The following is a 12,308-nucleotide window of genomic DNA, read 5'->3' on the forward strand; positions in this document are numbered from 1 at the left end:
TCACAGCGTATGATGTTATATACTAGGAGCACAAAATAGAAGGCTACAAGGGTCCTTCTGAGATAAATCTGCATCAAATAATAACCACATTTAAAAAGGCAGAAGGAATCCTCATAGGAATGAAGGCAATGAGAACATCCCTATAAAAGAAAGTTTCATGTCAATCTAAGATCAGTGTGGCCGGGATTAGTGTGAGCAATGTGATGTCACAGGATTCAAACCTTCTACTGAGACTTGTTCTCATGCACATTAAAACCATTTTGTTCTTACTGCACAGTTAGGCATCTATGTACAACTGTGAAAAGAGTACCCATATTGAGAAATGTGGGCGTTTATACATTTGGGAGAAATTATCTTCTTATAAGATTATATAAAATTGGAGATGAATTTTCTCTTTCTGTCTCAGAAACTATAGGCAAGATAAATTAATGATTTAACTTCGTGAGAATATGACAAGCTATTTATGTAAAAATAGTAGACCATTAAATTATTTATGTTGCATATGGCATCCTTTGTATGTTCATTTATTCTTAAAAATTGTGTAGTTAGCTTATTAAGTAGAATTTCATTGTTGTCATTTTTGTACTTGTTTAACTTAAAAAAGTCTAGTTTATAATCCAAACCCTTCCAATAGCCCATTGAAATTGTAGCTTGTGCCTAGATGAAAACAAATTCCCGAAGCAAACCTAAATCTTACAAATGGTAGCAAATATCCTAGCAATAAGCTTTCTTACAAAGAAACGGCCAGTACAAAAATGCCTACTGGTAAGGTCTAAAAGTTGAACGGAAGAACACTGTTTTGTTACCTTGGTTACAGAAAAATCTGTAAAATATGTCTGTTATTCTCTGATGGGAATTTATGCACGTGTTTATATTGTGTAGGAAGTGGTAATACAGAAAATCTGATGTATACTTATGGAGTGTTTTGTTATTAAGCAGTTTTCAAGTAAAAGCTGTTTTCATCAGTTAATTAAAATATACTTACCCAAACATTATTCTTCTGTATAAAATCTTCTTTATCCATTCCTCGGTATGCTTTTTCCGTTACCCCCAAATGCACAGGCCTTCTGCTTTGGGAAAGGAAATAACTTGGAGTTTTGTGGTTAGCCTGAACTTTGAGAGGGGCTCAGTGTTTTTATCCCCAGCTGTGGACTATGAGAATCACTGTGACTGAAACAGAAGAGAAGAAATGTTGGCCTCATTTCCTCTTTATGTTCCTTCTTGGTCTTGGAAACAGACAGGAGTGAGTCATACACAAGGGACCATGAGAAGATGGAAGTGATGAGATGTAAACAGTCTGACTTTTCAATTTCCTTTCTCCTACCACTCCTGCTCTCCTGGAACAAGAGGAACTCATAAAAGCTGCATTGATGGAGCAGCTCCATGGAAAGGAAGGCATCTACATAGGGATATGATCTGCTATCTCTGCTTCCATGAAGGTGATACACCCAGCTCAATTCTAGGCACTATGGAAGAAAGTAGGACATCTGATCCCTTTCCTGTCTGACTCATCCTAAAACCTCGTCTGTAGTTACAGAAGGCTTTTCGGAAAACAGGTTAGGAAAAAAAAATACCACAACAATGCCCCCTCTTCGTTCTTTAGCTCAAGAATTCTGAATCTAACCAAGGCATCATTACATTATTGAACACCCTATATGAATGTTTTCCCAGCCTTCCTTGTAGCTACATCTATAGCATATTTCTGAGCTACTGGATTTGAGATGAATGGAACTCCTCTGGGTTATGTCTTTCAAGGAAAAGTTGGCAATTTTATTGTCTCTCTCCTTGACTGATGAGAACAAAAGAATTTTAAGAGCTGAGGGTGCTAGGTTGGGCCAGGTGGTGGAAACTCTGTATTGAACATGGTAAAAAAGCTAGAAGAGGTCCCATGTAAATGTTAAATCTCTCACCCTAAACTTGAAATTGGGAAGAAAATTAAATTTTCAGCTAATACACCATTGTGTTGGGATTGTTATAGCCGTGACCTTGAGAAATTCCCCAAGGTTACAAAGAAATGAATTCAAAGTTTAATGCATCTGAGAATCATCTAGGACTCATTTGAATGTCTTAAGAATGAAAAGGGCAAGGAGTTCCAGAGAAGAAATTCTGTTTCCATGCAGAAACATGGGAGTTCTGATAGGTTTCCAGCTCATTACTTTTCCTATGAACAAGTAGTTTGCCAGCCAATTCCCTTTAATGAATATCTTCCTAATTATATGTACACATACTTACACATACACATATCACAGACCTATTTCTGTGATTCTGTTCCTCTGAAAAATTATGGGAGCACTTGAGTATGCCTTGAGATTTTGTGTTTCTAATCAGTTCTTGGTACTGCTGGACAGATAGAGTACTGTACTGGGTAGCTGAAGAACTTAAGGTCCAACTTTTAGGAAATAAGTTTTTCAGCCTAGACTTTGACATAAAGTTGCTGTGAAACCTAAAGAGTAGCATTTATTATATAGATCTCATTTTCTCATCCATAATGTATAAATGTTGTCTGTAACCATCCCAGTTACTACTCCTCTAGCTATAACACTGTGATGCTCCTATTCCTGGTGCAATGCCCTAGGGTGGGAAACACAGGGGAGGGCTAGTTGCAGAGCTGACTCTTGCAGTTTGCAAAATTGTGTTGCTACCATGCATGGTGTCTAGTCCTGGTGTTAGCTATTCTCTATCTTATTTTTTCTTTAGCTGGGTTTTGTAAGTTGCGTGGGTGGCCATTGATGAGTTGTTTGCTGAAGTTTGGTATCCTAGCAAAAATAATTACTCTTGACCAAATGTTAGATGTGGTAGTGGTTTATATAAGAAATGTCCCCCATAGGCCCAGGCATTTGAACACTTGGTTCCCAATTGGTAGTGCTGTTTGAAGAGGTTATAGAAATTTTAGGATTTAGAGCCTTGCTGGATGAATGACATCACAGGGTTTTGTTGTGGGGCAGGCTTTGAATGTTTTGTCCATTACAGTTTCATGTTTGTAGATTAACACACCCTCTTTCAGCTGTATTGGGGCAGGCCTTCTATGTCATTATGATCTCTCTCTCTCTCTCTCTGGAACCATAAACCAAAATAAATCCCTTCTTTCATAAGTGATGGTTTATCATAGCAAAAGACAAAGAGCTGACAAAGGTGTGAATAAAAAAAAAAAAAACTCTTAAGAACGTGATCTTCTGTTTTCCCATTTCCTTGTAAAGGATAGATCAGATCTGCTAACATGAAACAACTCCTTTATGTCTCCACCTTACTAACCACACACATTAATCAAAATGTTTGTAAAATAATTAAAATAATAGTGAATATATATTAATGAGTTCACTTATTTACTTCCAAAACCTGGGTATTATAGATTGTGGATATGGAAAATGGTGGTAATACCTTGTTCTCATTTCATTCATTTCTTAAGAACAGTGGCAAAATCTTTGAAATTATAATGTGTTAAAGTTGTGCTTCTATTTAAATGCTTTTGTGTCCTATAAACAAAAGTGTGCTGTTAGATGTAGTCATTCAATTTTCCAGGGCAACCTGCTCTTATCTTCTATCTTTGCTTTGTGAAATAGGTGAGGGATTTTTTCCAGTGCCATGGGCAATTAATGAATGGCCATACCATTAAAGAAAATGTCTTGCTTTTCCTTAACAACTATTAGCTGTCTCTAAGTCCACAGCATTGGGTGAGGACTCATGGAGCACCATGTTCTCCATGATGTTGCTGACAGTCCCAATCACGTGCAGGTCTTTACAGTTATTTCTAGACTCTTTGCCTGGAAGCTAGCATCCCACGACCCTTCACCCCTACTTTCTCCTTTATAGTCTTCCTACCTCCTCTTATGTGATGTTCTCTCAGCTATGGATAGGGTGATATGGATACACCATTTTAAGTTTATCCTCACCTGTTCTCAGAACATTGGGCAGTTGTGAGTCTCTGCAATATGAAGCAATAACACCCACTACAAAGAAGGGCTTCTCTGACCAAAGTTGGCATCAACAATGATCTATGAACATAAACATAAATATGAAACTCACTGGGTTCCTTCTTCACTTAACCTAAAAGTGACATGAATGTAGAAAGGGACTAGTTGGGAAGAGAAAGGTGATCACTGAGAGTGGAAATAGGACAAAAGAGGATAATGAGGGTTGAAGATGAACAAAACGAATTGTGTACACATACAAAAATGTCACAATGAAACCAATATTATACATAATTGATAGGTGCTAATAATCTATAATTTTTCAAAAAAAAGTTGAAGGAATTTCTTCCACAACTGAAAATGGAGCTGTAGTCATCTAAAAATATTTTAATTTATGTTTAAGTGTGTGTCTCTGTGTATGGGTACCTACAGAGGCCAGTAGACAGCATCTGATTTCCTGAATCTGGAATTACAGGTAGTTGTGAGCTGCCAGACATGCATGCTGGGAACTGAACTTGGGTCCTCAGGAAGAATAATGGATGCTCGAATCTGCTGAGCCATTTTTCTGCCCTCTGTAATATTTTATAGCAGTGAAAATGTTTCCCTGTGTAGTAAGACTACTTACTCTTTGAGTAGATATGTTTAAATGTACAATGAGACCAAGCAGCTGCACAGATGATCTTGATTTAGGGAATCATGATTTTGTTACTTTCCCACTGGGCTACTGCTCCCTTTTAATATGGTATAGTGATGGGTTTATTCTCATGCAAAATGCTAATATATTATTTACTGATGGTGCTTTGGCTAGGCTTATATGAGAAAAGCAGTCAAATTGTGACCCTCTGGGTATACGCATCTACTCATTAGAAATATATCAGAGGTAAATAGATTCCCTGTCTTTACCTGAAACCCCAAGGAAGCTGTTATTCATGCCAGTGGGACTATATGTACACATACATGTGTATATTTGTTCTGTGTGAGGTATGTGCATATTTGTGACTCTGAATTTGTACATATTGGAAGTTGAGGCTGGGGAGTAGAAAGAGGGAAGACAATTCTCACCTTGAGGATTATAAATTTGAGTGCAACCTGACCTTTGAATCATGGCTTTATTTTCTCAGTGTCAAACACTCTTTTGTCTCCTATACTGCCCTCAAGAAAACTGCCTTAAAGAGATTCTTGTACTAGATATCACTTCCTTTTATGTCTAAAGAGCTGGATTGCTGGGGGAAGGGCAAAATCAGGAGAAATAGAGGAAGGACACAGAATTAGAAACAGGAACCTATGTACATTTCTCTTTGAAGCAATGTTCTTTCTCCCATGCGGGAGAAAGGGTAGAAGGAATACAAAAGAGGCAGAATTGGGTATATTCTGTTGTGCAAAACTCTGCAATTATCTTAATTGTGTCCATTTATTTTAATGTTTCCACAAGGAGAAATGATATAGAAAGCCTAAAAGCTGTAAAGTCAGTTTTCTCTCTTCACCCATCATATCAATCTAGAGGTATGTCTGCTTTAGAGGGGGCAGGTCTTCCTTTCCTGAACCATCAATCATTGTCTAGAAGTCCTGATACTGTCTGTTTTCGGAAACACAAGCATCATCTTTCACCATGTGACAGAAAGCACTTCAGGAGTCTGGTTTGTGGTTGTTTGGCTTCAAAGATTATTTTGAAATTAAGTTTTACAAAGTTGAAAGTTGAATGGTCATCAAGGAACACACACACACATCATGTTTGTACTTGTGTTTCTCCTGGCTTGATTTTCATTTCCTGAGGGATGGCAACTGGAATCAGACTCAGAACACTTGGACTTGGCTGAGAGCTGAAGGCTCTTGCAATTGCAACACAGTTAGCTGGGTTGCTTTAGAGTGATCAGAGTTTTGTTAACTGATTTGTATAAGAAATTAGCTTTATTTGGTGGCAGAATTATATTCATCTGTTTGTGTCTGCTGCATCCCTATCACACTGTTCTTCCACTTGAAATGTGGGATCAGCTGCATCTTTTTGGCCCTCTATCGAACCCTGACAACATAATGGGCTTATTCTGTAGTTAATTCACAATATCTGGTTTGTCTCTAGCAGTTTACCAGATGGATCTGTACGCATTCTCCGCTCATATTCTTTATTAAATATTTATAAGGCCAGATTGCAAACGGACCTGGCTTTGCCCCTGGAGGTATGTAGAGGGATCTCTGGACCAAAGAAGATCAAGTTGGCCAGTACAGGAAAGAGAGACAAATATTTTCTACAAGAATTTGCAGAAACAGACTGAATCATTGCCTTACTCATGGTAGTGAGATCATAGACATACCGGCAGTGTTCCTCACAATAAACAGGATGTTACCTTGTAAAGAGGAAGCTGTTAAGATGAGAAGATAAAGATGTCTGATATAGTCGTAAATAAATCTGAGTATTTGGAGGCCAGTTTCTCACTCCATGAGAAATGAGTGCTGGTGATGTTTGCTTAAGCACTATACCACAGTATATAAAGGCTTGGCAAAAGTAAATGGAGAGTTCTGTTGTGGGATAACCTTTTGTACACTGTAAAGATGTCTCTGCCTAAAGTATCTTCTGATTGGTTTAATAAAGATCTGAATTGTCAATAGTTAGGCAGATGAGAATAGGCAGGACTTCTGGGAAGAGATAGGAACACAGGGGAAGAATGTGAGGTCCATGGAAGATGCCTGCAAGACACTGAGGAAGTGGAGTGTATAGAATGGAAGAGAGGTAAAAAGCCATGTGGCAAAACGTAGATTAACAGAAACAGGTTAATTTGAGTCATAAGAGCTAATTAGAAACAAGCCTAAAGGCCAAGCTTTCATAATTCATAATAAGTTTCTGGGTCATTATTTGGGGGCTGGCAGTCCCAAGAGAAAGTCCAATGAGAAAGACCAACTACGGAGTTCTTAGAAGCAAGTGGATTTGGGAATCGAGTAATCAAAATACCATTTTATTGGCTATGTAGAGGAAGGCATTCAAATCAAAATCCCTAGTAATCCAATTTCCTACTAAGTGGGAAGAGCCTGAAAAGGTGCTGAGAAAAGTGCTGATATTCTCAGAGGTGGGCAGCCTCTGCAGAAGTGTTGACTTAAAAGCAATGGTGATGCTCTTTGACTTTAATCGTGGGTGAGGGATTTGTATGCCTTGATCAGGTGTCATGCTTCTGCAGTTGATGGGTAGACCACAGCACATGCTGCATTTGTATTGCCTTAGTTTTTGGGTCATCTTTTTGTCTTTGGACAGTTCCCTTTGAAATTGTCCCAAGACTTGAAGGCTCATCCAGGAAAATATTATTGTGCCAGATTATAACCACATTCTTAGTGTTAGCGCCACAAGACAAATTATAAACCCCAGCTTTTAAAGGCATTTATTTCAGTGGTTCCAGGAAATCTTTCAAAAATTCTTATTTAACATTTTAAGTGATTGTACTAATTTGGCAGTGTATGAAAACACCGAGTGTCCCTTTCATTTGGGTAATTCCTTAAATTAAGCTGAGTTATAATACCAAATGCACTCTGGAAAATAGTGTTTATTCTTGCAAATGCTGGACTTGAGGCTTCCACGTGAGCCAAGAAAATTCCCAGCTTTTCTTCTGCGCTGTGAAGAACCTTGTTTCTAGTTCTGTTGAAATAACTTGTTTGTTACCAGTTCTGAGGGTACTATATTAAGAAATGTAGAAGGGTTAGGAAAGAAATGAATGCTTAACTGGGCCTTGCATTGGAGAGGGTTCATGATCTAATAGTGTCAGATGAGAGCAGAATTATAAAAGAACAACTCGAGTTCTTCCTTAGAAAACTGAGTATGGTGTGGCCAAGGGCACATAATAGGGCAGGACTGTGACAAGAGAGGGTTAACAGTGCCCACTTTCTTCCTTTTAATAAATAACTTATTTATTCTTTTAAATTTCATTTTATATTCCAGTCACAATTCCCCCTCTTACCCCTTCTCCCGTCCTTCCTCAACCCCCAACCCCACCCCTGGAGCCCAACCCCTGTCCACTCCTCCTCACAGGTAAGGTTTCCCATGAGGAGTCAATGAAGTTTGGCATAATAGGTTGTGGCAGGGTCAAGCCCCTCTCCCATGCATTAAGTCTGATCATAGCATCCCACCATAGCTAATGGGCTCCAACAAGCTAGCTCATGTACCAGGTTTATATCATGGTCCAACTGACACTGAGCATGTGCCCACTTTCTTTAGGGCAAGTAGTCTTCCCTCTTCTTCCAGACCTCTCTCCATACAACCACTGGGAACTTTTCTTATAGATGGTATTCCTTTTTATATCCAACTAGAAAGGCTGTTAGAAAAAAATCTGTAGAGGTTCGAACAGACTAATGAATTGGTGCTAGCAGGATGTATTAGTGCTTGCAAGTGGGCCAAATTTTGTGATTAGCAGAAGGCAGAAACAACTAGTAGTTGCTGTAAATGATGTATAAGGCAAGATCCCTGTAAATATTCGTCACTTGGGATATGGTAGCTATATCTTAACACTAGTGTATTGTGGGTGACAACAGTGGCTCCTACTACAGGAATAACTTAAGCAGCTGCATATACAAGATGAAGAGCCTCACTCAGTTTCACATTCAGAAAATGCTACACTCTGCAGAAAGGTCAGTGCAATACCAGTGGTGTGGCATCATACCTCTGTTGATAACACATATTTCAGAAGGAAAAAAAAAACTGAGTGAATGTATATGTGAAAACTTTCAAGTATATGTGAAAACTTTCAAGGCTTCTTCATGTTAGGACTATGAAAGGAGGTAAACGATTTATATTGGGTATTTGCTACCAGTTGCTTATGGTGCATATCTGCCCACCAGTAAGCATGAATGAGCCCCGGCACTTTTGTAGTGAACAACATTATGTTGCAATGTCAAAAGTTGAACAAGACCAGCCTCACTGTGTAATGCTGACACCACTTGGTCTTCTTACATAAACTCTGAGAATCCTTAGTCATAATTATTGACCAGAATAAGTGGCTATGTGGTTAATTCAGTCACAATAGTTTTGTGGCTTGCTTGGGCTCAGCCTTATTTGTAATCATTATATTAATCTGTCGCAAGACATCACACAGCAAGTAAAGCTGTAATTCATGGTATTTTCTATAATGTTATATAAATTCTCAGAGGTGGAAGAAGCAGAGATTCTCCCATCTGCCCACGCTTGAGATGTGTGGGAGCTAATGAAAGGCCATCAAATCTATTGGAGTATTCAGAGAGTAGCGATAGAAAACACTGCCATATTATAGAATGTGTCCTGGGATTACATTGTTGTTTTTTTATTTATCTTTTTACAAACATAGCCTTATCACAGAGCAAATTTTTGAAGCAGAGATGATGTTTTTGTGTTACATAGGAAGAAAACCGCTGTGGGAACTCAACTTTATTGTCCACAAAATCAAAGCAATAAAATTCAGAAAGTGTTTTCTTTTCTTGAGTTGTTAAAATTCATAACTTCCAAAAATGCACATTTTTTTATTTTTCTTCTTTCAGAGTTCACCAAGTAAGACAGACTGTGCTGGGCCATTACTGTTCTCATCAGTTTAGATTTATCCAATGCATGTACCCAAGCCAACATCTGGACAGCTAGCAAATACATTTCATTTGAGGGACCTTGTAGCATGTATTCCTGCCCCCCATATATAGAACATCCATTTGGAAAGCAACATAAGTGGGAAGATAACATGCGGCTCAAGAGAAATATTTTTTTAAAGTAAAAATTACTAGAAACAGGATTATTGAGAAATTTTATTACATACAATAAATGTATAAGTAGGATCATAAAGCACCCCAAGGATATAAAATGTGATGTCTATTTGGGCTTTAACTTGCATCCAGGAAGACTGTGAACTTGAACCCATTTGTGACTTCCAAGGCAACTAGCTGTAACCACAGCGTCTAGTGCCTCTCAGGCCCCAGAGGATATTTTTCAGCCTGGATAAGTATTTCATAGGGACGTTTGAGCCAGGTGCTTTATGTAGTAGGACTGGTGATTCAGTGTGTGGCATTTAACAATGTGAGTCAGAATTAAATGGATGTCTCACTGTTATAGTTGGGGAGCTAATGGAAGGGCCACCTCTCAGATGAGTCATTGAACACAGATCCTGCTCCGGGCCACTTGCTAAAGCTTGTGCAATTATTTTCCCAAGCAGCTAAGATGATAACCTTGATGTTCTGCCCTTTCTGAGTGCAGATGATCAAGCTGCTCATCTCTGGGTCCCCCAAAATAGATCTGAACTAAAACCACCCTTTGTCATCATTCATTATCCCTCCCTGCTGTCATGCTGTGCCTCTATTCATCCCATGCAAAAAATACAATTAAGAGTATTTTAACTCTTAATGCACCTGGTCGTAAGTAAACTGTCCTTTATTTATGACCCCACTTTGCTCCAAAAATATTTGAGGAAGCTTATAAAAGACACATGCATGTTACAACTATCCAAGCAAGGACAAATGAATGTGAGTATAAGCTATGTTAGGTTAGGAATGAATTTATAGTCTAAAGATAGCTCCTGAAACTGAGCCTCTTTGAATTTCCTGATGTATCCCTTTGCTTGCTTTTTAAAGGGTCGGTGTGTAGTTTATCTTTTTCCATGCTGGAATATAAACTAATGAAGGGGGCTAGCACCATTATTGAATATAGTTCATCAGCCAGATTAAAAGTTTGTTGTTATTATTATTATTATTATTATTATTAGTAGTAGTATTACTATTTGGCAACTAATCTGAGTGGAAAATGAGAGCAGGTAAACAGGATAAGCCATCAAAGAACAGAGAAATAACCATTTGTCCCTGTTCTCAACTAGGTCACTGGTCAGCAGGATGAAATGAGTCACACACTTGAGTGGTCTCTTACCATGAAAACGTAAGAGAACTAATGATAATAGAATCTTAGTAGTATTCTGAGTGTGGGAAAATACAGCTCTTGGTACGTCTATGGCCTAATATTTCTCTGAGGAATTGTTAAGGAGAGGCAGAAAGTAAGATTTTAGCAGGCTACTCCATGACCATCTGAAGATAGCAATATCAGACGTAACCTCAATGTGAAAAGGGTGCCCAAGACCATGTTCTTTCTATATGCTAGGACTGGTGTCTTCTCACTTAACAGGTGTATTCCCATATAATCTCAAGTTTAAAAGAAAAAAGAATATGGCTGGGGTGTAGGCCAGTTGGTAAGATGCACAAACCCTAGGTTCATAAAATTGGGCATGGTAGTATGTGCCTTTAATCTCAGCACTTTGGAAGTGGAAATGGGAGTTCAAGGTCACTGTTGACTATGTAGTGAGTGTGAAGCTAGCTGGTTATAAGGAACTCTATATCAAAGCAAGAAGAAAGACAGACAGACAAAAATTAAGAAGAAAAAGAAAGGAAGCACTGAATAAATTTAGAAACTGAAAAGGAACAAGGATAGATGGCTAGCTTTATGACCTCTTAAATATGATATTGGGAATTGAATGTAGGACCTTAATCACTGGCCTTTTCAAATTGATTTTGTTATTTGAGTTTCCTACCTGTATATAATGTATTCTGTTTTTTTCCCCACACCTCTTATCTTCTTCCCATCTCTATCACACACACAGACACAGGCAGGCAGGCAAGCAGACAGGGAGACAGATACACACACACACACACACACACACACACACACACACACACACACACACACACCATACTCTATCAGTCATGTTCCTAAAGCTATGATATTGGTTCTATTTTTAGGAGCCATTTAGTTTAACAAGACAATCTGTAGCTTGGAACTACCCATTGGAACTTAGTGGGGCCATCAGTGCATACACAACTGGAGACAATGATTCCTCTCCTCCCTTGATCTTTCAGTAGTAAATAATTCTGCCATTAGGTGTGGGACCGTCTGAATCTTTGCTGTGCCATGTTTGATTGTTGATAGGCTCATTCTTATTTTTTTTTGCTTTTTAAATTATTTTTTATTAGTTCAAATTAGAAACAAGCTTGCTTCACATGTCAATCCCTTCTCCCTCTCCTTCCCCTTCCCCCAACCCCCCACAAGCCCCTTACCTCATCCCCTTCTGCTCCCCAGGGAGGGTAAAGCCCTCCATGGGGGTTCCCCAAAGTCTGTGATATCATCTTTGGCAGGGCCTAGGCCCTCCCCAATGAGTCCAGGCTGAGAGAGCATCCCTCCATGTGGGGTGGGCTCTCAAAGTCCCTTCTTACACCAGGGATAAATACTGATCCACTACCAGGGGCACCATAGAGTTCTGAGACCTCCTAATTCACATTCCACGTTCAAGGGTCTGGATCAGTCCCATGATGGCATCCCAGATATCAGTCTGGGGTCCATGTGCCCCCCTCTTGTTCAGGTCAGCTGTTTCTGTGGGTTTTACCAGCCTGGTCCTGACCCCTTTGTTCTTCATTCCTCCCTCTCTGCAA

This window comes from Cricetulus griseus, chromosome 2 (genome assembly GCF_003668045.3).
Source record: "Cricetulus griseus strain 17A/GY chromosome 2, alternate assembly CriGri-PICRH-1.0, whole genome shotgun sequence".
NCBI lineage: Eukaryota > Metazoa > Chordata > Mammalia > Rodentia > Cricetidae > Cricetulus > Cricetulus griseus.